The sequence below is a fragment of the Manis javanica genome, chromosome 5 (assembly GCF_040802235.1).
Source record: "Manis javanica isolate MJ-LG chromosome 5, MJ_LKY, whole genome shotgun sequence".
In the NCBI taxonomy this organism is placed as follows: Eukaryota; Metazoa; Chordata; class Mammalia; order Pholidota; family Manidae; genus Manis; species Manis javanica.
The window spans coordinates 135,664,676-135,690,090 of NC_133160.1; the positions used below are offsets into that span (position 1 = coordinate 135,664,676).

At 39.6% G+C, this 25,415-nt stretch overlaps 1 protein-coding gene across 3 annotated transcripts in view; it reads left to right on the forward strand.

The window, feature by feature from the left end:
- Window positions 1–25,415, forward strand: part of COX7B2 (cytochrome c oxidase subunit 7B2) — a 139,516-nt gene that overhangs the window by 75,108 nt on the left and 38,993 nt on the right. The window contains exons 4-5 of one of the 3 annotated variants that reach the window (XM_073236296.1): window positions 12,195–12,303; window positions 14,240–14,357. The exons of 1 other annotated variant lie outside the window; for it this stretch is intronic. The gene's annotated coding sequence lies outside the window, so the exon portion shown is untranslated. The remainder of the gene's footprint in view (window positions 1–12,194; window positions 12,304–14,239; window positions 14,358–25,415) is intronic. One more of the 3 variants, XM_073236297.1, reaches the window with a different exon arrangement.

The window sequence follows — 25,415 nt, forward strand, 5'->3', positions numbered from 1 at the left end:
AAATAAGACAAATACCAGATGATTTCATTTATATGTGGGACTCCTAAAACAAAACAAAGCAAAACAAAATGAACAAAACAGCAATAGACTTATAGACACTAAGAAATGATTGGTGGTTACCTGGGGAGGGGCTGGGATGGGTAAGTGAAATAGGCAAAGGGGATAAAGAGGCATAAAATCTCAATCGAAATATAAATTAGTCATGGGGATGAAATCATAGCATAGAGAGTATTGTCAGTAATTCTGAACATCTCTCTCTGTTGACAGTAACTACACTTAGTAGGAGTAAGCATCTAACAATTTAGGTAACCATTGAATCTCTATGTTGTATACTTATAACCAATGTAATACTGTGTATCAACTATACTTCAATAAAATAATGAAAATTTAAAAATAAATATTTTAAACATTTTACCAAGTTGCTACCATGTACAAGATATTTTGCTAGGAATTAAAGAGGATTAAAAAAGATTTAAACACTAAACATAGTTTCAAGGTGATCACCTTGATATGAAGATAACCATTAAGTCATTATAATACAGAGAAGGTCATTACAAGCACTTCTAGTAACAGACTGTGAGAATTCAGAGAAGAATATGATTACTTCAGTTTAAATTTAAGGAAAGGTGGGTTTTTTGAAAAGTGGTGACATTTTAGATGTTCGTTAAAATATAAAAGATACAGAAAAAGAAGTAGAAAAAAAAGAAAAGGAATCTACCCTAAAGCAGATCAAGACACAAGAAAGGTAGGACATGCTAGAAATTTGCAGTAATTGAAAACCTGATGGTCTGGCCCAGAAGGTAATAAACTTCCATTCCTAGGAATGCTCAAGTAAAGGTCATGTTATAGTCTCATTGTTAATATTATAACTGAGTGGAAGCTTGAGTTAGATTTTCCCTCCCAATACTAAGAGTCTGAAGTTCTAATTGGGATTTGGATGAGTTTGTTCTAGAATAGAGTTGCCAAATGTAACAAATACAAATTTAACAAATTCAAATAATATTTGAATGTAGATAAAAAATGATTAACTATTTAGTATATCTTAAACATTTTATCTGGTGACCATCTTCTAGAAGGCAACATGAACATTTTTTCCTAATTGATCTCTGACTCACTCTGTGCTTTTTTTAATGGGGATGTAAGGAACAGAGAATGAAGAAATTACCGGCACACCCAAAAGTACACAGAGAGCTGACTTCCAGGGCTTTACCAAAATTATTAAATGATAGAATCCATAGAATCACAAGACTGAAAAGAACCCTTATGTGACATCTAGGCAATTCCTTCATTTTAAGAGCAAATTGAATGATTTAGCTTCTCTAAGACAGAACATAAGAAATAGAAGGCTATTTGCCACAGATAATGATTACTAAGGAAATTAATAGAATCTCCTTTGTTATAGGTGATTTAAAAGCATCTAATATGCAAAAGAAAGGTAGACATCTTCAGGTACCTATTAGCTTTGGAAGCCTATTTTTAAGCCTTATCAGAGTTCTCAGGTATAATCCCTTCATGGTTTTACAGGACTAGGTTTTTCAGTTTATCAATCCCTGAAGTTACAATAACTTCACTACCTACAGCTGTGGGGATAATTTAAGCAAGTCCCACATCCCTCCAATTTCCTTTTCCACAACTTCTCTGCAAAATAACCCAAGCATGAGACAGTTTGCAAATGATAAAGCCTAGTTTTCAGCCTCTCTAGTGCTTAGACACTCTTGTGGCTAACCTTTGGAGAACTAAGTCAAAGTAGGGATCCCTCAAGTAGATTGCAGTACTGTAATTCATTCTTTGTTGCTTGAATAACATATGAATTGACAGTAATGTTCTTGGGGGGTGATAACCTGACTTGGAGTTGTGTGCCCAAGACAGGGCATTTTTAAAATATGCAAAATTATCTGTTTGCATGATTTCCTCGACATCAGCAATTCACAAGACCAATATTCATTTGACATTTCAAGCCAAAAAACTAGCTAAATAAGCAAGTTACTGTCATTATAAGGTTACCTTCCAAGATGATTCAACCTAATTGTTTTGTCTAGGCCTGCACTTCTTTTTTAAACTAGTGGACCTGACCATGTAACATGGAGCCCAAACCACTTAATATAACCCCAATAATCATTTGGGCTCCTGGGATTCTGTTCCTCGTCTAAGCACTGGCCCTTCAGACTTATACACCTGCCTGGTTTGTTCTAATTAACACAGATGGAAGCACCTCAGACTGTACTCTTATTAAAGAGGTACCTTCTATGTTTTTTGTTGTCTGTCAAGAAGTCCTCTTAAGTAGGAAGGAACAATCTCCAGAAAAGGGCTTTCTCTGTTGACATTGTGTCTGAAGCTCACTTTCCTGAGAGTAAGTATACTAAGTTCTAAAGATCTATGCATACAAGGGACACATTCAAAACTTCTTGAGCAAATTTTATATAAGTCTCTTGCTCTTCCTGACAAAGCTCCACTACTCTGTGCTAAGAAAATAAATAGGAAACTCAGAGGTACCGAGAGTACTAAGAACTTAATTTGGGGCCTGGATTATTCCTCAACCGTCTCATACTTACTCATTCTCAATCTACTGTACCAAAATTCACTAAAATAGGCTTTAAGGTAAATTTAACTTTTGATATGTGGGAGAGCAGTGAATGTTAGAGAAAGCAGTTAAGACCTGATTTGGATGATTTCAATGCCAGACACTTCACCTGGGTTACGCAGTTCTGTTGGAGATTGCCAGTGCCTAGTAAATCATTATCTTCTTGGCTTCCAAGTGTCTGGGATGAAAGTAATTGGTCTTGAAAATATCTTACAAAAATACCTAGTTCAAATAATTTAAAAGTAATTTCAACAGCTTGTCCTCTAGGGCAGTGTAGACCAATTATTAGATTCTTATTTAAGCACCTGAAGGTCAAGGTCTTAGGCAATCTGACTAAGAATGTGGAAGATTTGAAGCAAAGTATTTACCATCCTAAAGGATTCTTGATCTGTCAAGAACACAATGGTAATTCTTAACAATAGTATATGTTGAAACCTTCTTCTGGAAGTTAATCAGGCATGTTTCATTGGATCTTTGTAATAACTGAAAATTTGGAACATGTAAGATGCTCCTTGGCTCTGTACTATTTGAATCATTTCACAGATATACACCACAGGTGGAATTGAAAACTGCTGTTAATTGGAAACCAATAAGCATCACTGGGTGCACTAAGCATCACACAGGCAGGAGGGTGAGCAGATAGGGGTTGCCTGTTCTTTTAGGATGCCATGGGAAAAGAAGCTTGGATGAGAGTACAGATGTATGTTCAGTGGGTTTGGATTCCAGGGGAGGGATTCCACCATCTATTGATGTCTTTAGATAGGGCAGATGTGAGAACAGCCTTTCACGGGAAGAGATGGACAGTTGGGTATAGGTGTTAGCCCTTTAGTTGAGTGACAGAAAACCAACTACCCAGCACGTTGAGATCTTGGAGGCTCCCAGTCCCTTTGGGAGTTTAGTTTGGAAGAAGGAGAGTGCTTGGTCTTAGCTAATAGTAAGAGGCTGAGCTTGGAAGGGTCAGGAGGATATAGGACACTAGAAGAGGTATGGGCTGAAAATAATTAGAATGCATTGGAAGTCAGGAAATATAGTTTAAAGTAGCTGTGATTGTCTGAGGTGGCTTGGTCTTGAACTGGGATAGTGGTAGTTGCAGTGAAAAAGGAACAACTATAAGATAAACACAGCAAAAATAATGTAATACATTACTTATATACATACATTTGAGTTTTGAAAATGAACTGACCAAACTAACTTATTGATCAAAATATGTCATTCAAAACACTGCAGATATTATGTTTATAAATAAAAGACTCAGGAATCTGGCTTTTCAGAGCTATGTAGCTGTCCACCCTCTAAATGAAATAAAACCCATGCATTTAGGATACTTGTGAATCATCTAGTTCCTACCTAGCCTTTGAGCAGGGTATAATAAACATTTGTTGAGTAAGTTAATAGAATCACAAAGAACATACATAAGACAGATAAATTGCCTACTCTATTCTTGCTTCACATTTCCCTATGTTTCTTGAAGATAAGCAGATGTATCTGTCATGTATAAAGAGGTACCTACATGACAGATATAAAAATTATAGATATACCTTTTCACATAAATTATACTTGGTTTTAAGATATGTCATTATCTAAACCAGTATATTTTCCTATTTTTTTGAAACTGCAAAAATAGTTTTTTGATGAAAAATGTGTAATAAACTTTTAGTTACAAAGTGGCAATTCCAGAGAGGGTCTCACTTTTCTTATGTTGCTTTTAAAGTTTCAAGAAGTGTCACCTACTTTGAAAGCATTTGCTAAACCTGAACTTTCAGAGTGCTAGTAGGATATACTTAATTGGATCTATAAAAGCAATTCCCCAAAGAGTGTACCTTCAACCAGTTTATAGAAAGTAATTCAGGGATTACAGAGAGAAAAAAATAAGCACTGAGAAACTACAAGTTTCCTCTTGCCTAACTTAATGTTTAGAGGAAAGACTGAGGAATGATGTGTTAGTGGTTCATTTGAATGACAACTCATGTTTTTTCTCCTTGGATTGGATGAATTGTGCAATCCTATTTAATTTTATGTGGTTTTCTTAAGTGTTCCAAGACCATGATGTTATTAATGTCTTGAACACTAATTGCCTCCCAGGAACAGCTCATTCTAGGATTTCCATAGAAGTAGTAAACAGTGGTTGAATGAAATTGACAGATAACTCAAAAGCATCTTTCATTCAATAAACAATTTCAACAGTCCTACAGAATACAATTTTTAAAATCTGTTTTTTCTGTTGTGATTTTTTTTTGTAATGGTTGTTGTTAACCAGCACTAACATAACAAGTTGGAGAGGCACAACATCAATCTGTTATCTTCTATGATTCAGTATCCTTGTTTATTCATTTATTTGAATTTTCCTATCCCTGGCTCTTATCTGGTAGAAATGCAGATAGATAATTGAATAATCAAAGGAGAGGCAACCAAAGGAAGAGAAGTAAATGGCCTCGATAATCTATACACTATCTTATCAGCCTCCTAATTTTTGAGTGTTGATTGGATTCACAAGCCGTGAAATGGAGTCTGTAAAGTTTTTCTAACTAAAGCTCAAGTTAATTTTGCTTCTCAGTAAAAAAAATTTTGTGAAGTTTAGAAACCAAATACTAAGATAGGACACTCTAGGGATGACTTAGGACTCAGAGCAGAGTATAGAACAAGGAGATTTTAAGGAACTAGCTGAGTCAACATGGTGCTAGTTAGAAATGGTAGCCTCCACACCTAAGTCATTCTGTGACCCTGAGGATACATAATTTTCTTCCATGGATCATTCATGGGCTGATGGGCTGACTCGGTCAGCACAGTTTTCTGCTTTACACTAAGATAAAATCATTTTCCATGAATTTTTCATTTTTCTGCAGCATTTTGTTAATCTGGAACAATATGAATTTAGTTTTCCTTTAGTTATATTTCTCCTTTTGTGACTCTTTTAGTAAGTTTTATTTATTAATTTTATAAATATAAATATATACATTTAAATGGAAAGAATCAGGTGTTTTATCAATTCCGGTTATTCTAAAGGTTCTAAAAATTATCATTTACTTCAAAGCATGCTGGCAAGAAATTATTTAAAAATTTTTAATTTCTTATGTTAGATTTCTGACTCCTTAAAGTAGTCATTTCACTTGATATTAGTTTTTTAGTTGAGAAATGACCCCTAAATACGAAGAAATAAAATTGATTTAACAACATAAGTCCCTTTAAGAACACATTAATGTCATCAACACTCTCCAAAGGCAACTTTTGCATTATCCTGTTATGTAAAATGTTTTTATTGTCTGTCATAGAAATAAAATTGGTTTTTCAATTTGGTTTTTAAGTATTATATAATATCCAGCATTGGTTGGTTCCATTTATATAGATTTAAATATAATTAGACTGAATATAAGTGACCAGTGATACCAAAATGTTTAACTGTGGGATTTGGGGCTTCTTTCTTATATGATACTTTGTCCTACAATGATAGGCTACAACTTTTCCCTTCACCTTTCTTTCCTGAGCTTTTGCTCTTGCCATTTTCTCAGTCTGAAAATATTCTTTCCATGCCAAGTACCCAGTTTGATTTTTTGAAAGCCTTGTTCCCTGAAGTCCTAAACTCAAGTGAGGAAGTATAACTCCAGAGGGAAAATGTGTTCACAGTCTGGGGCAAATAAACCTTTGAAGCGGAAATCAGTCAAAGGGAGAAATAAAGTGGGAGAAACCCATTTTTTACTTAAAGCAGTTGTCTACTCCTGTTTGCTCATGTCTCTCACAGCCCAGCTGCCAAGGCCCCACAGAACCTCTCTGGTCCCAGGTGCACACCTGCTCTCCACCCTACCTTGTAATCACCTATTGATATGGAGATGGACTACTTCTCTCCACCCCTTGGAGACACCTATTGATATGGAGAAGCACTAAGGCCAGATGAGAGATACTGGAAATATTGCAGTTTTACCCACAGCCCATCCCTCCAGAAATCTCACCTCACAAGCTTCTTGCTCCCCATCTTCCATAATGGCCCCTATGTGAGAAAACTGTAGCCCTGTAACCAGACTAATTACATACAATAACAACAGCAGTAAAATCATGATAATTCTCAAGCTGGAGAATTCATCTAGAATCAAAGTCCTAGAAGATTAAGTCCATAGCTTGCCCACTCCACAGGAGGCCAGTAGCTGAACAGGTAGGGAGTTCAGTGCATTCATCACCAGGCAGCTGCAGCCAGGGGGTGGGTCCAGGCCATAGGGAATGTAGAAAAAAGTAACCTTAAGGGTGACAAAGTACATATTTTAATGACACCAGCATTGGCAAATCTTGTCCCTCAGGTAGGATGCCTGCAAGACAGTCATCCTGTGATAGGGCAGTGGCAGGATCTTGTTCTGGTCTAGTATACCAAACTTTCACCCCCCTCCCTGTGGTAGTTACAGATGGGTCAATATATAGGGCTATGGAAGGTACGTTCACTGGCCATAAAGACAGAACAAAACTTCCCCGTAAGAGCATCTTGGATGTTTTGGGTACATTTCTATGACCTTTGGGGAGCCATTCTGCTGTTACTTCAGGAACACACAGGAGGCCAGCTTCCAGGCCTTTCCCCAAGGTTCCAGAAGGGCCAGCCATTATTGGTCCATGTGTTGAAATGTCCAGGGCCACGTCCACTCAACAGAGTCTCCAAGGTTTAATGCAGTTAGGGCTCTGGCCATATCAGCTTCAGTAACACCTCTTTGGTTTGCACATACAGTTGTATAGGAGATGCAGCAATGTGTGTTAGCATGTCCACAGGGCTCAAGGCTCCTTTTCAGGGCTTCTCTTTCAAATGCTGTAGCACTGTCCATAAGTGAACTGACCAGCCCCATAAACTATTGTCCAACTTCAGTCCAGATTTCAACAAACTGTTGTACCTCTCTATCATTCTTACACCAGTAGGGTTATATGGTACATAAAACTTCCACTTTATCCCTAATTGCTGAACCCATTCTTGCAACACATGTCCAATATAGTGGGTGTTTGATCTCTCTCAATCACCTGCAGCTGGCCATAGGCTGCAAAGAGATGCACTAGTCCTCTTTAGGGGATTTGTTGATCTGCACAATGTGCAGGAAAAGCAATATACCGTCCAGTAACTGTGTCCACATGAGTCATGGCATACTAATAACCCTTCTTATATGGGCAGAGGCCCAATATAGTCTATCTGCCACCTGACAAGGGGTATGTGCCCTTTTCCTATTGTCCCATGTTGCTGCAGGACTCTGTGTAAGTCCCTCTTAGAGCACACAAGGCACTCCTTCTGGGCTCTGCTGTCTTCTTCAAAGATCAACAGCAAGCCCCATCAACAGGCTACAGCCCACGTTGTGTTTTGCCTGGCATGAAACAAACGCTGATGTAACATTTGGGCTACATCAGAGGCAGACTTTCCTTCCAGCCACCGTATCTGAGCCAGTGTGTCTGCTTCATCATTTCCTGAGGATGCGAAAGGCAATGGTCAGTCACATGATATACATTAACTGTCTTAGTCTGAACAGAGGCCCATATGTCTTGCCACAACTCTTGCTCCCAAAGGTGCTGGTGACCAATCATCCAGCTGGCATGGTACCATATCAGTAGCCACAGGGTCAAGCCCTGATTGATGGCCCGCCTGTCACTGCAGACAACTATAGGAAGGACTTCTGGGTGATCACAAACCATACCGCCTGCAACTCAGCCCATGGACTGCTCTTCCTGTCACCATCATCCATCCATATTGTCTCAGTCTTAGGATGGAAAGCCACAGCCCTCTGCTTCAGGGGCTGCCCACGACTAGAGCCATCTGTATACCAAGTGTCTTCAGAGAATACCAAGCATTTTCCTTCCTGATAAGGACTCTTGGCTACCAATGGCTCAAAAGCAAGTTCTTTTTGCTTTCCATTGGTTTACGTCACTGGTCCCAATAAGGATGGAGTTTTCCACTTAAGGGCTAGTGGAAAGGGCACTATTCTGCTGTAAATATGTGCCCATTTGGCCAGCATAGCTGTCTTTGCCAAGCCACTATGTGGTCTTTGGGTCCAGTCTTGCACTTACCCCAATGGGTTAGGTGATTATTACCTTGGTCTGAACTGTTCCAGTTATGGGCTCTGTAGCCAGCGAGGCATGGTACACAGCAGCCAGTTGCTTCTCTCAAGATGTTCTGGACCTCTGCTTCTTTCCATGGTTGTGACCAGAGTCCAATAGGTTGGCACATCCATTCACATCCATTCATAACCATCTTCCATTACATGAACATCTAGCTCACAGGGCCTTGATGAGTCCATTACACTCAAGGCCTGTACAGTCTTGACTGCTAGCTTAGCAGCAGTAAAAGCAGCTGCATATTTCATCCCAGTCCCACCTGATAACTATTTCGTACCAACTGGTATAAGGGCTTCAGAATTTGTGCCAAATGCAGGATAATACTCCAGTAGCCCAAAAGACCTAAAAACTCTTGTAATACTGCCTGCCACAGAAATATGGGTAGGGAAAGCCTGGACCTTGACTATGACTGCTTCTGGAATAACTTGAGTTTTACTGGACCAGATGACTCCCAAGAACTTTACTGACAAACAAGGCACCTGAACCTTGGTGCTGTTGACAGCCCATCCTTTCTCCTGTAGATGTTGCAGCAGTTTAGGAACTGCTCCTTCTAAGTCTTTAAGAGAATCAGATGTGAGCATAATATCATCAGTGTAGTGATACAGCTGCACTGTTTGCAGTTTCTTCCAATGTGGTCAAGTCCTGGGCTACAAGTCCATGACAAATGGTGAAACTGTGGTGTTATCCCTGTGGAAAGATAGTGAAAGTCCACTGCCAGCCTTCCCATGTGAAGGAAAACTGTTCCTGACTCCCTCTGCTATGTCAGTAGAGAAGAAAGCATTAACAAGGTTCACAACATAATGATACATTCCTAGTTCATGATTGAGGGTGTCCATAAGGGCTGCTATAGAGGGGACAGCATCATGCAAAGTGGATGTGACTTTATTTAATTCCCTGTAGTCCACCATCATACGCTGGGAGCCTTCTGGCTTTTTCACTGGCCACACTGGGGAATTGGGAGGACTATGAGTGGAATTTATGATACCCACCTTCTCCAATTCCTGTCGAGTTTCTCCAATTTCCTTGTGTCCCCCCCAGACAATTTATACTACTTAGTATTTGTCACCTGCCGAGGTACAGGCAGAGCTGCAGGTGTGTGCTTAGCATGTCCCCTCAGAACTGCTTTTACCATGCATATCCTCAATCTGAACTCTCCTGCAGTGGTCTGTAACCACAGGCCCTACAGGATATCCACCTCCAAAACATATTCAGAGATGGGATAAATAAACATAGTAAACTCCTTTGGGGATAAACACCCTATCCCCAATGGGATTTGGGCTTTCTTCACTCTAATTGCCTTACCCCGATAGCCATCTATCACAGCAGGGGTCTCAGGAAAACACTCAGGGTTGCCATAATTCAGAGAACACTCAGCTCCTGTGTCCACCAGTGCCAGGATATGTTTATATTCACAGGGAACCAATGAATTGCTAACTCTACATGTGGCCTCTGGTCCCCACCATGACCTCCAAGGGGAGCCTTCACAACCCCCACCTCCAGTCAAACCACAAGGCCCAATGGTCCTCCTGTGGGGCAGGTGCCCAGGTAGACGCTGAGTACTGTCCCCCAGGAAGTCTTGCAGGGACACAGGCTGGACATGGGTTTTTGCCTCCGGCTTCCATGTCCTGGATGTCAGTGGCTTTAATTGGTGCCACAGTTCTTACAAGATCCTAATGGGTTGCCCATCAAGTTTTTCTTTCACTACCCCAGCCTTTATCAAATCAACCTACATCTGGGTCCTTGAGACCTTCATGGAGCTCTTTGCATCTCTCCTTTCAGTCATTGCCTGTACTTCCTTCCTTGCTCTTACTGTTTCAGCCTCCCCCAGATCTGCTAAAGTATGGGTAGTCTCACTTATGGGTTGCCCTATGTGGGGGGCAAGAATAGTCACTAGGGACCCGATGGTAGGGTCAATGTGGAGCACCAGATTTCTCATTCCTATGTTGAACAACTCCTCAGTGGTGTCCCTGGAGTCCATATTATAGATGATGTTTTTCATGCCCAACTCCCGTAACATCTGCTGTAGCTCTGCATACATTTTCCAACTAGTGGGTAATTATGCTAAATCACCCTGATTAGGCCAAACTGCCCTGATGGCTGTTGTCTGCCAATCCAGAAGCTCATGATTCCTTGAGGTGTGATTGGCACCTTGCAACTGGTGCCAGAGGGAAGGGTGATTCATTGAGGAAACCAGTCTACCCATTTCAGGACCCAACATAACAATGTTTTTTCACCCCGCATCCCAAAGACAAAAAAGCCATGTGGTCAGAGGTTCTGATGGCTTCTGCTGAACCTGGATGCTCATTTCCGCCAGCTCATCCTGGGTATAGTGTTGGAACATAGAGTGTTCCACAACCTGGGGAGGGGGCAGCTCCTCCCCATGAGAGGCTCATGGTTGTTGAATTTTTATTTTCTTAATTACAATCGGGTAGGCCTTTAATATGGGAGGCACTGGTGCCTCAAACAGCGGCCTCAGCAGCAAACAGTTGCACCCTCGGATCCACCCCCTCATCCTCCCCTGGTATCTCTTCTACCATCTCCAGGGCTACACTCTTTCCTCCCTCCCCCCATGGCCCTTGCAACATGGATTCTCCTGCTGCCTCCCTCCTTGCTGCTAATGTATCTTTCAGGAGCACGACTTGACTTCTCAATAACTGTCTCTCTTTCTTACAGCCATCACCCTTAATAGGTTATCACCCAGCTTCTCCAAGTGATGCTGAAATGTGTCTCTCTCCTCGATAACTCTTTCCAATGTCTTGAGAGACAAAAATCCCATAGTCATGGCTGCCACACAGCCACACAGTGCCTCTAAGTAGTCTCTTTCTCACAGAGGGCTAATTCTACAGCTTCTGGTGTCTCCACCCTTCCCCAGTTCTGGGGAAGGACCCACCCATCTAGGAGGTGCTTTACCCTAGACCAGTTTCGCCCTAGGGGCTCCCTGAGTGGAAGCCCTGTGGATGGGCTCTTCCCCAGGGAAACTGCACCATCCACTGTTGCTGGAGGGAAGGGTGAGTCATCACCTCCCCACCATCAGGTCCTCCCACCATCCACAGGTGTTCTCCAGGTATCTCCCCACCATCTCAGAGAAGCCCACACAAGCATCACACCCATGAAGATAGATTTTGAATTCAGAGGTCCTGCCACTATTGCCAGGTGTAACTCCAGAGGGAAAATGTGTTCCCAGCCTGGGGAAAATAAACCTTTGAAGCCAAAATCAGTCAAAGGAAGAAACAAAGTGGAAGAAACCCATTTTTTGCTTACAAGCAGAGATTTACTCCTGACCTGGCTGCCAAAGTCCCACAAAACCTCTCTGGTCCCAGGGGTGCTTGCTCTTGACCCACCTTGTAATCACCTATTGATAGGGAGATGCACTAACGGCAGGCAAGAGATTCTGGAAATTCTTAAGTTTTACCCACTGATAGACATGGGTGAGGAGTTGATATATTTCACAATATTGTATGGTACACCTAAAGATTTAAGAGAGTAGACCTTATGTTAAATGTTCTTACCACAATAAAAAATTAAGAGAGACAGATTTTTTTTAAAGGTGTTGGGGATCACAGGCCATACATATCAGGACTAAAAGACATCCAAGAGAACTGGAGTGAGGCAGAAGACACGCTCAAGTGGTGGGATTACATGTGGTCAGGAATTGGGTAAGTTGAAGCCACTAAAACTAGAGTAGACTGAAGCCCTGAAAAGAAAATAGGGAGAACATAGTAAGTAGAGCCCAGGCAGGATATGAGAGTAATTGCAGAATTCACTTCCAGCCTTGCAGCTTTAAGAGGTGCTGAGGTTTTTGTATATCAAGGCTCTGCCAGACACTGCCTCCTAAGATTTTCATATCATATGTCTTTCAGAAAACTCTCTTCAATGTCCCCCAAGCTACAGTTAACATGCCCCTTTAATATTTTACCGATTTTCTCATGGTATTTTTACTTTCGAATTTAGCTCAGTAAATACTGAGTGCCTACAATGTGCCAGGCATTCTTCTAGTAAATTCTTTGTCAGTCTTTATGGGTCTCCCATTCCACCCTAAATCACACAAAGAGAAGTTGCAATTATTAGAAGGTGAGAAAAGGCCCTGACTGTTCTCTCTGTTGTGATTGTTAGTACCATCATTGTTTCTCATCCTTTAGCAGACACTTGAATCCAGGGACTTTCTCTGTTTTCCTACATGTGGAATGTAGGTTCTTTACTACTAGGATTCAAGTTTCTTAGATATGCTGTCCTACTACATACTTTCAGTTCTTGCCACCTCCTTGGGAACCAATTATGGTCTTACCAAAGGGACCTACAGTTAGTTCTTGCTCCAACCAGTCATCTCTCCCTTATTGCTTTTCACCCCAGAATATCTGACATAATCTCCTCAGTGGTTTTAGGCTTTTTATAAATGACAGGCTTCAGCTGCTCTCACCTTCTACCAGACTGTAAACCCTTAGGGGAAGAACTGCAAAGCCAGATTGTCTCAGTAAGATGGGAAAGGGAAAAGAGAAAATACATCTGAACCTCCCAAAAGTTTACTTGCTAGTACAAAATAGGAGACATAAATTGAATGAGTGATTATTATAGGTGGGAAGAATAATTACCAATTACACCTGTATTTATTCTCCAAAAATAAGCAGGCATACTGATATGTAGTTACATTTATGCCTATCACAGCATCACTTATTAGAGAAAAAAATGGAATCACCATTAGCTCTCAGCAATGGGAATATGGTCAAATAAAGTTATGTTGCATCTGCACAAAGATGTACTACATGGGTATTAAAATGATATTAATATTGACATGGGAAGATGTTCATAATGTATATTTAGGTGCAAAACATACATTACAAAGAACATGAACAACAAAATGAATAGCAAGATTTTACCAGTGGTTATGACTAAGTAGTTCAGTTGGTGGGACTTCAGAAGTTTTCAGTTTTACTCTTTTTTGTTCACTTGCATTTTTTTCATTTTTTCCAAGGAATGTGTATTTTCTTCTAACTATGAAAATAAAACTAAAACGAAGTATTTTGAATTTCAAAAAGATCTAATTGCTGTTTACTATGTCAGCCATTTTGGTAGGCATTTTATGTACTTTATTTCTCCTCTTCTCACCAATCCTGCAAAAGAGAAAAAAGATGGAATGTTATTCTGCTTATTTCCCTTTGTTCCTATTGAAGGAAGTACTCATCAGGTTGGCTAATAGAAGAGCCATGTTTCCTACTAGACAGTACAGCTGTGTGTTACAGGCTCCTCTCTCATGGGTCCCCCTTTTCTCCTCCATCTGCATAGCTAGGTGAAGAAGATCCCCCCTACCAAGGCTTTCTTTTTTCCTTTTTATTCAATTAATATTTTAACCTACTTGTTATTGCTGTTAATTTGGATAGAATGTGGTGATGGAGTTAGAGCAAAAGTCTTAAAGCATGGAATTGTTTGATCTTTAATAAGATAATTTCTACACAAATTGCTGTATCAGATTTTCTGGAATTCCTTTGTGTTCATTACCCAATAAGAATAGAGATTTCTTAGGAAAACAGTATAATGTTAGATCTAAATCTTTGGCAGTGTGTTCCATGCCAATGATGATATAACTTTCCTTAACAGGGTATCACCTGCTCATTTAGTGCATGTGAGTGCTAATAACTAAATAAGCAAATAACTTGTGTGGATAACTTGTGAGTTGGAAGCTTTTGGTGAAATATATACAGACACTGGAAAACGGGTAAGTTCATTATACCTGTCTCAATGGTGTCCTCTGTCAAAGAGGATTCCACTTTTACCACTTTTAGTAGAAAAGTGAGTAAACCACAGAGAGAAGTGAAACTGACAAATTCAGAGACCTGATGAAGTTCTCTGATGACTTCATGTCTAAACCATCCTTAATCTTTCTAGTTAAGTGAATTGGTAAGTTTCCTTTCCTTTCTGATTTTTTTTTTTTTTTTTTGCTTAAGCTGTTTTGAGTTTCGTTCATATCACTGGAAAACAAAATGTGAACCGAACCCAGTAAGTGGGCCCAGTGGGTTTTAGTGTTCATGAGCAAGACTGCTTCAGAGAAAGTTTTAAGTAAACATGTAAATAGGATGACACATTCTGTAGCTGTAGTAATTCTTTTTAATCAACCAAGAGTTTATTCAGTGAGCTTGTTTAAAGTAGAAAATGCTGTGAGTGTGGAAGTGATAGTGGGTTCAACAATATGGATTTCCCCTCAGTATGACTCACCTAGCTGCTGCCACTGAGAATGCCTGAGTTTCTAAACCATCGATAAGCATCAAGGTCCTAATATGAAATGATATTTCTAGGAGATCAGCCAGTTACTTGTTAGATGTCAGCTACATTGGGTTTTTTCATTTTACTAAAGTCAACAATCCACAGTCTCCAAAATACCTATTTTGAATTTGGTTTTGTTTTCCTACTTTCATGTTTCTGTCAGATCTATTATTCATGGGTTTACTAAGTGTTCTAAATATTGTTGTAATATTCCACACTAATCATTTCTTCTAACTCCCCAGTGGAACAAGCAACACAATGGACCAATGTCTGGGGGTTCCCCAGTCTTTTCATGTACCCCACTAGTATTGATGAGGAAATACTCAGAAAATTCTCAAATTCCTCCTCCTCTTGGCAGATGTAGTGAGAAGCCAAGAAAGCCAAGGAAACAGGGTTTCTATTGAGGCTTCAGAAATGTAGAGGAATCACAAAGTGCTTGGGTGTTTGGGATTGAGACAATGTAACAGTATATTCTGCACCCACTGGGACTCAGTGGTATGGAACAGCTTTTTAATCATAGTCATGGAAGCTCATTAGTTTATAATATAGTACCTGGGTAACCTTTACAGAAATGGATTAAACTAGCATCCTGAATACACCTACAGTGACCTAATAGCTCCTACTGCAACAGTTTCTGGGTGCTGACTCCCCTCTAGCTTTGCAGTAAATGTATAAAAGGCATGACTCTGCTGTTCTCAGGGCTCAGACCTTTGGAGATCACTCTCCTCTGGGCCCACCAGCATAAAATAAACCTCCACCCTCCAAGACCTCTGTCTTGCCAGTGGGTTTCAGCCCTGGGAAAGTTGGCTATGGGTTCAATGTGACCAAAGAAATTGACAGCAAAATGTTCTTTGGGGTGAAAGGGTTTATTACTTGTTCTCCTGGTGGTAGGTTGAGCACTAGCTTCTCTGCCTCCGCCCAGAGCACAGGGCCGAGCTCTCTATATAGTGCAATAATAGCTTATTACCTATAGGTGTGGAAGTGGTAACCTAGCAACAGGCCAGTTACATAATCAGGTGAGAATCCTGGCCATAGGAACCCCAACTTCCCCACAACCTCCAGGTGCCACTTGGTTCTTCTGTCATTAATCCAGTCCAGGTTTTCTGGTTTTCTATAACAGTATTACCAGATTATAATCTATAATTACTGTTGTAGTGAAAAAAAAAAAGAGAGAAATAAGTCAAACAAAAATATGTAGGAAAGCTTCTGTACAGCAAAGGACACCATCAGTAGAACAAAAATACATCCTACAGTATGGGAGAATATATTCATAAATGACATATCTGATAAGGGGTTGACATTCAAATTATATAAAGTGCTCACATACCTCAACAAAAAGCAAATAAGTCAATTGAAAAATGGGCAGAGGAGGTGAACAGACACTTTTCCAAAGAAGAAATTCAGATGGCCAACAGGCACATGAAAAGATGCTCCACATCACTAATCATCAGAGAAATGCAAATTAAAACCACAAGGAGGTATCACCTTACACCAGTTAGGATGGCCACCATCCAAAAGACAAACAACAACAAATGTTGGCAAGGAAGTGGGGAAAGGGGAACCCTCCTACACTGCTGGTGGGAATGTAAATTAGTTCAACCATTGTGGAAAGCAGTATGGAGGTTCCTCAAAAAACTCAGAGTAGAAATACCATTTGACCCAGGAATTCCACTCCTAGGAATTTACCCTAAGAATTTAGCAGCCCAGTTTGAAGTAGACATATGCACCTTTATGTGTATCACAGCACTATTTACAGTAGCCAAGAAATGGATGCAACCTAAGTGTCCATCAGTAGATAAATGGATAAAGAAGATGGGGTACATATAAACAATGAAATGTTATTCAGCCATAAGAAGAAAACAAATCCTACCATTTGCAACAACATGGATGGAGCTAGAGGGTATTATAATCAGTGAAATAAGCCAGGTGGAGAAAGACAAGTATCAAATGATTTTACTCATCTGTGGAGTATAAGAACCAAGCAAAAGCTAAAGGAACAAAACAGCAGCAAACTCACAGAACCCAAGAATGGACTAACAGTTACCAAAGGAAAAGGAACTGGGGAGGATGGGTGGGAAGGGAGGGGTAAGGGGTTGGGGGAAAGAAAGGGGACATTATAATTAGCATGTATAATGTGGGGGGTGATACGAGGAAGGCTATGCAACACAGAGAAGACAAGTAGTGATTCTACAGCATCTTACTATGCTGATGGACAGTGACTGTAATGGGGTATGTGGGGGGGTTTAATAATAGGGGGAGTCTAGTAACCATAATATTGTTCAAGTAATTGTACATTAGTGATACCAAAAAAAAAAAACAAGACCCATCTAAAAAAAGAAATGTGTAGGGAAAGACTGAAGAGATGGTTTGAAAACCAAGTCTTGAGATGGGCAGAAACCAGGGTAGCTCTGGTTTTGTCTATAGTAGGTGTTGCTGACTGAATCTCTTAGACACTGTCATCAGAAACTTAGCTCTAATTTTGATTTCTGAGTGTGTTTGGCTTTTGACTAAAATATCAGAGGGAAAAATCTGATTAGCTTAGTGTGGGTCATTTGCCCACCTGTGGTCAGGGTGGAGAGGAGTCCATTATTAGAAGAAAGACATATATTAAATTTAGGCATCCAGGAACTACACTGTAGTAGCTACTACTTTTGCTTTCTCAGTGTTTCTTGTGTGCCTCCTTCTTATCCCATCTGCTCACCATCTAACAGTAAATATGTTCTTATATGGTTGAACATATAATTAATCTTTTTTTTTAGTTTTTAATTTTGATATCATTAATGTACAATTACTTGAACATTATGGTTAGTAGACTCCCCCATTATCATGTACCCCCCACATACCCCATTACAGTCACTGTCCATCAGCATAGTAAGATGCTATAGAATCACTACTTGTCTTCTCTGTATATACTGCATTTCCCATGTGCTCTCCCCCCATTATGTTTGCTAATAGTAATGCCCCTATTTTATCCCTTATCCCTCCCTTCCCACCCACCCTCCCCAGTCCCTTTCCCTTTGGTAACTGTTAGTCCATAGTCCATATATGATTGATCTTTTGATAAGCATATCTGGCTGCTATTAGGGTGATCTTTTTCTAATGTCAAAATGATAACAGTCATACTATCTGTCATATTGAAACCCATCACCAGTTATAAAATCTCTGTAAGGATAATTCTATGAAAAATATTTTCCTATTTTTAATAAATTTAGTGGTTTCTTAAGTGTAACAAATGTGGACAGTGACTTCACATGATGAAAATAACAGTGTTGTGAAGTAATTCACTGCATTAATTTAATTAATTTTATGGAAATGATGAATATGGGCCAAGGCCAAATGTTAAATATGGTGTACTATATAAACAAAGATTTTGCAGTTGTTTAAATAGATTAAAAATAGGCAAAAGTGGCTCCTTGTGTGACACATAGAAATAGAGGCCTGCAGTCTTGCCTGAGGGTTTCAGCCCCAAGCAAATTCACCATGGTCTCAGTGAGACTGCGAAATGACAATGAACATTCCTGGGGTAAAAGAATTTATATGCAGATTTATTCTTATGGTAGTAGATCTAGCACCAGAATCACATCTACTTCCAGCAGTCTGCAGGTGTATAATCTACTTCTGTTCTGTCTCTGCCTTTACCCAGAGCCCTGGGTGGAGCTCTTTATATAGCGACTCAGTCAATAACAGCTTATTGCCTACAGGTGGTGTGGAAGCAGTAGTCTAGCAGTAGGCCAATTATATCATCAAGTAGTTTGGGGTCAGGTGAGGATCCTGGCCACAGGAACATCCATTTTCCCTATACATGCCAACTTGAAAATAAAAAAAGCCATTGCTATTAGGGTTGTGTTTATGTTTCAAGTGTATATAATCACAGATCTGATGTTTGAAGTTCTTAGGCAATCAGATTCTGCCAGACAGAGATCATATGCCTGCATCAATTCTATGCTTTTCTCTTAATTTATTATATTCTGAAATTTTGGGTTTTATACTCTGTGTCCCCCAACCAGACCGAAGCAGGGACTGCCATTCCTTTCTATATCTCATGTCTGCTCTTTAGTTGTGGAAGTGATAGCACAAGATGTGATGAGTTTGATTACTGGACTTACCATGTTCTAGCCATGTGTGGATAAAGTGAAGGTTCCTATGGCCAGGATTCTCACTATGGTCAGCTAGCTCACTACACACACTACACACATGTGGGCAATACATTGTATTGACTCTATATAAAGAGCTCCACCCAGTGCTCTGGGTAACATGGTAGCACAGCCACAAGGCTGTAGGAGAGCAGAGATGAGACTGGAGTGGTGGCAGCACCAAGGACCTAGACTGAGAAGGCTGCAGGGTTAGAGAAGCCCAGAGGCAGAGACCTGCTTGCTGCATGAGACTCGCTCTGAGTGGACAGGATTCTAGTGATTGACCAGCCATTGTGGAAATAAAGTTGGGTATAACCCTTTCGCGCCAAAAACGTTCTACTGTCATTTCTTTGGTCACATTGAATCTATAGTGAACTTGTCTGGGGCTGAAAAACATTGGCAAGACATCATGTAACCATGAATGATAAACCATTGAATCTAATCAACTTATTAAATTCTTATTTGTGATTTGGGAATAACATTATCTGTTTGGGTAATGTGAGAATTAGATGTAATAATGTAAGTAATTTCTAATCAAAGTCTCTGGCATGCAACTTTTAAATGAGTTGTAGTTGGAAGCACCAGTTATTCAATAAATATTTTTGGCTTGTTAGGCGAATGACTTCTAAGCTCTTTCTGTTTAAAGCCATGCTCTTTGTCTAAAGAATTGTGTCAGTGAATGAAACATTTCCAGTATGTACAATGCAAAAGTAACATCTGTTTGATATTGTATTTAAATCTATACAATTCTGAAAACTCAGTGTTTTTATTAAGAACACATGCATACTACATAAAATATTATTATTTGAAAAGAATGAGAGTCTTGGCAATTGAAAAAATTAGGCAGAGAAACTTGAGTTACTACAGTGAAAATTCAGTTTCATTGATTATTCTACTAGCTGAATTAACAGATGCTAAAAATACTAGCAAATATTTTAGTGCTGATGGAGCTAATTGATGTGTCAAATTATTCAATGGATCATCAGCTGATGTGATTAAATATGCAAGACAAACTATATTTAAAATTTTACTGATTCTATATGCGTCATCTCACACATTAATATCAAATGCACTTTTTAAATGTGAGTGTAACAGTGGGAAACTGTTTAAGTAGGTCACTCATAATTGAATTTGATATATGGTGTTTATTTTTCTTGTTCTACTAGTCACCAAATATTTTGGTTGGGTAGTCGTAAAGAAAATGAAATTCAAAATCTGCATGCATTTACCTATAACTGCAGTATTACCAGGTGAAAATACTGATAGCATAGAGAATTCAGAAGATAACTTAGCTTGCCAAATGCATGTTACTGTGTATTGAGAAAGGAAAATTAATGAGACTAGGAGATACTGTAACTCCCTTTAGGAGAAATCTGAACAGAAGTGATAGTGATAGCCTTGTTCATGGATACTCCTGAAAAGTATCTGGAAGTTTTCCAAGTTATTTTTTGGAATTTGAATTTGTTTTTTAAATCACACCTCTCATAAACCTCTCTCTCCCTACCTAACACCCACTTCAGCCCCAGGGACAATGTCCCTTGTCTTTATTAAGGAAGTAATCATTTCACTTCAAATCAGTAAAGAGGTGTCAAAATTAGTAACTGGTAGTAATTATAATAGTTCACATTTATTGAACACTTACTATATACCAGGTACCATGTAAATACTTTTCAGGTGTTTATTCATTTTTTATGGTCTGACTACTAAGTCTCAGATACTTAATCGCTAGGGCTATAAAATAAAATAGAAAAAAAAGGTGGAAATTCACATTCTCATATAGCTTGTATTTTATTGGGAGAAAACAGATACATTATATAATTTAATCCTTTTCAGCTTCATTATGTTGACACCAGTGTTATTTCCATTTACCACTGAACAAATTGTGGCATGGAGAAGTTTGGTAATTTGCCTTAAGTCATATGACTACTTAAGGACTAAACAAGAAATGAAAGCCCACAGTGTTTTGCTCTAGTATTTACTTTTCTTAGTCTACTGCTTCTTAATTTCCAACCCTAAGCATTTCTTGAGAAAATGGAAACTGTCTACCTATCAGCATCTATGCATATACCCACATGCTCTGCTTTCATTCCTATAATACAGATTAATTCTCTGAGCACTACTCTGGGGCCAGCCCCTCCATTTGCACCCACAATGCCTTTTTGTTTCTAGTCTAGGACATTGTTCCAGCAGTTTTCCCCTTCTCTTGTGCATTAGTTTTTCCTCTCTCTCTACTCGATCATTCCCCTACCAGAGGACATAAATGCAGTTATTCTTCATTATTTAAAATACACACACATGCACAAAAACTTTATCTTTGTCTCACTTTCTTCTCTAATTACTGACCCATTTATTTGCTCTTTGTTAAAAGCAGAATTCCTCATGAGTTAAATATACTGACTATATCCAATTGTACTTCCTCATTTTTTCTTAAAACCATTATATTCAGGCTGTTGCTCCCTGAAATTTCCACTGAAATTTCCTTTTCTAAGTCCAAAGGCTTCCATATTGCTAAATCCAATGGTCATTTGTCAGTTCACATTAATTTACCATTGACATTTGACACTATTGGTGACTCTGTTATCCTTGAATTTCCTTCTATACTTGGCCTCCAGTTGACTACACTCCTGCTTTCCTATTTCACTGATAGCTTCTTTTCAGTACCCTTTATCAGTTTTTCCTCATCTAGTCACCCTTCTAATCATAGAATGATCCAGAGCTCAGTACCTATAATTTCTTTTCTTTTGCTATATTCATTTATTTGGTGATCTTGTCTAACTAATCATGGGATGTTAAGTACAACTATGTAATCTGTAATAATTACACCATTACACTCATTCATTCTCTATGTCCCCATAACAAGATTTCATATTTTATTCTTTTGCATTGTGACTCTAATTGAAGGCCTTCCTGTAGGTAGAATATATGTCATTACTCCTTTTTCTGGCTTGATCATGTGATTGGGCTTGACCCAGTGAAATGTGAGGGGAAGTGACAGTATGCCAGTTCTGAGCAGAAGCTTTATGTGTCAACATTCTTGTTCTCTTACTTCTTTTTTTCATAAGAAACAAGACTAGTATATCCCAGAAAGAGGTTCTTCCTTCAACCAGGATGCTGTAATAAGAAGAGAGAAACATAAGTGCAGTGTAAAACCGTATAGCTACCAAGAAGTAATGTGAGGGAGAAATAAGCATTTGTTGTTTTAACCCAGTGAGATTTGGGGAATGGAGAAGTTACTGCTGCAGAGCTGACTAAAACACTATGTGCTAATGTCTCCCTAATTTACATCTCTAGGTCAGTGTTTCCTTATACTCCCAGACAACATATCCAGATGTTTACTCAACATTTTTAATTGGAAGACTAGTAGGCTATCTCAAACCTAACACATTTAAAACTAAATCTTTACCCTTTCTCCAACACACTCCCAGCTCCTCCCTCATGGATGCTCTCACTTGCTCAGGCTAAAAACATCCTTAATTCTTCTCTATCTTTATCCCCAAGTTCCAAACAGGAAATCCTGTTAGGTCTAACTTGAACATATGTCCATAATCCTGCCACTTCTTTACCATTTCCATTGCTACTATCCTAGTCTAAGCCACAGTTGTTTATTTCTTGGGTTTAAAAGAACCCCCCCTGTCTTCACCTTTACTCTTCCACAGCCCCTTTTCACACAGAAGCTATATTTTGAAATGATAATTGATATTGTCATTATTTTGTCCATTTCTCTTCATTAGCACCCCATCTTTTTCAGAAGTAAACCAAAATCCTTAAAATGGCTTACAAGTCCTTACCTGATCGTGTCTTTTATTCTCTCTCTAAATTCTACCTGTTCTCTCTCATGTTTAATTTATCAGCCACACTGGCCTGTTTGTTATTTCTGGAATACATAAAGATCACTGTGCTCTGAGGACTTTTTACTTGCTTTTGCCTCTATCATGAACCCTTTTCCTCCAGTTAGCCTTTGTTTTAATGTCTCATCTCCTTTAAGTCTTTGCTCAAATGCCATCTTTTCAGTGAGGCTCTTTAACACTCTGTTCCAAATGACATACATTCCTTGCAGTCCCTATGCCCATGCTTCTTGTTTTTCTCCATACCATTTACCATTCCTGTTACAGGACTTATTTTATTTGTTGTTTCCTTCATTATCATTAGGACATATGCTTAAAACTAGAACTTTGATCATTTCTGTATCCATAGTACCTGGCATTTATAAGTACTAACAATAAATTCATTTAACATAACATTGTTAAATGAATATGCTGAGGTCCTTTTGGATATTCCTGGATGTGCTGTTATAGACTGAATATATCCCCCCCAAAAGTCATATGTTGATGATGCCTTAATCCCCAATGTGATGACATTTAGAGGTGGAGCCTTTGGGAGATAGTTATGTTAGATGAGGTTGTGAGGGTGGAGCTTTAGTTATTGGATTAGTGCCCTTACAAGAAGAGGAATAGAGATGAGAGCTCTCTTTCTCTCTGAAATGTGAGGACACAAGGAGAAAGCAGCAGTCTGCAAGCCAGGAGGAGGGCTGTCACCAAGAACTGAGTCAGCCAGGACCTTGATCTTGGACTTCCCAGCCTCTGCTACTTTGAGGAGTAAATGTCTGTTATTTAAGCCACCTATTCTAGTATTTCACTGTGGCAATCCAAGCTAAGACATAACAAACCTTCTTAAACTCTAATGAAACTGCATAGTCTACTAGATTACCAAAATAGTTCCTCAGACCTTGTTGTTACTATGCATCAAGAATTTCAGGAAAAGATCACTTCCAAATCAGTGTATTTTGTGACACATCAAGCACCGATTTCCTGAAAACTCCTCATTTTCAATCATATAGACATAACATGAGCTACTACATAACCTTACCATTCAGCCTAGCAGATGAATTTCCTTGTGCACAGGAATAAGGATTTCTTAACAGAAGGGTAACTGTATTGAAGACTCATGTTTTTCCCCCATGGAACAAATTTTTCTAAAAAATATGTAATTTTCAGAGGCAGAAAGTGCATTTTTTTAAGATAGTTTAATATCCCTAGTTCCATATAGGACTAGCTTTTTTCTTGGCATAAGCTTACAAACCCATATAAATCATATTCACACTGGATGATGCAGCAGTCTTTCTAATCTTTAAAGTGTTTGAATTTAGTATGATTCACTAGAAAATCATGATGGTAAGAGGAAATTGGGATGTTGACTTAAAAAAAGAAGTTCACTAGGAACATCTTATAGCCATCTGTTGAATATTCTTTTCTTTAGCATGTAGGTTAAAAGAAGGAAAATAATCTATAGCACTTAACTTTACATTTGCTATTGTACAGTGATCAAGAGACACTCTGGACATGGGGAAAATGCTTGGAGATAACAACTGCTTTGGTAGGGTCGAAGTGGACATCTTTACTGAGCTCCTTCTGGTTGCATGGTGTAGTCCAAGGGCTTATTTTATTGCTCCATCTCCAGGTTCTGAAATAAAATGAGACAGAAATCCAAGAGGCAGGGGGTGGAGCCAACATGGTGGCGTGAGTAGGACAGTGGGAATCTCCTCCCAAAAACATATATGTTCTTTAAAATACAACAAATACAATTAATCCTAAAAGAGAGACCAGAAGACACAGGACAACAGCCAGACTACATCCACTTGTGCGAGTGCCCAGCGCTTGGTGAAAGGGGTAAGATACAAGCCCCGGCGTGGCGGGACCCAAGCACACCTCCCCCCAGCTCCCAGCGGGAGGGAGAGGGAGCCCAGGACTGCTAAACACCCAGCCCCAGCCACCTGCACCAGAGCGCAGACACAGTGCATGCATGGAGGGCTGGAAACTAGGGAAATAGGGCAGCAAGACCTCTGAGCGGGTTCTGAAGCTGATGCCACTGTGACAAAGTAAAGTGAGTGCTTTTTGAAAGTCTTAAAGGGACAGGGACATAACAGCTGGACGGAAACAACAAAGATCACAGTCCAGTGTCTGGAAATTACAGGGAAAACCGGGCACACTAACCCCCTGGGCAACAGCTCTGAGACCCCTCACGGAGGTAAACAGCCAAACAACCCCCCATGCATTACCCCTCCGGGCTCTGCGAAAGCAGAGAAGCAGCGTAAGGAAGCCCTGCCCTCAGAAAGGGAGTTTTCTCCATATTGGCCAGGCAAAGACCCAGTCTACATGCAATTACCCAACACAAGCCACTATGGGTCGCAGTTGTCCCAGTAAAGAAAGGGCAGTAGCAAGTGAAAAGTTTGGCCCTCCCAGCTGACATTCAATAGCACCTGTCAACATGAAAAGGCAAAAAAATATGATCCAGACAAGACTAATCCAGACAGCTTTGGCATCTGCTACATCTTCCTCTGAGAAGGAACCTGGGGAGACAGATTTAGCCAGTCTTCCTGAAAA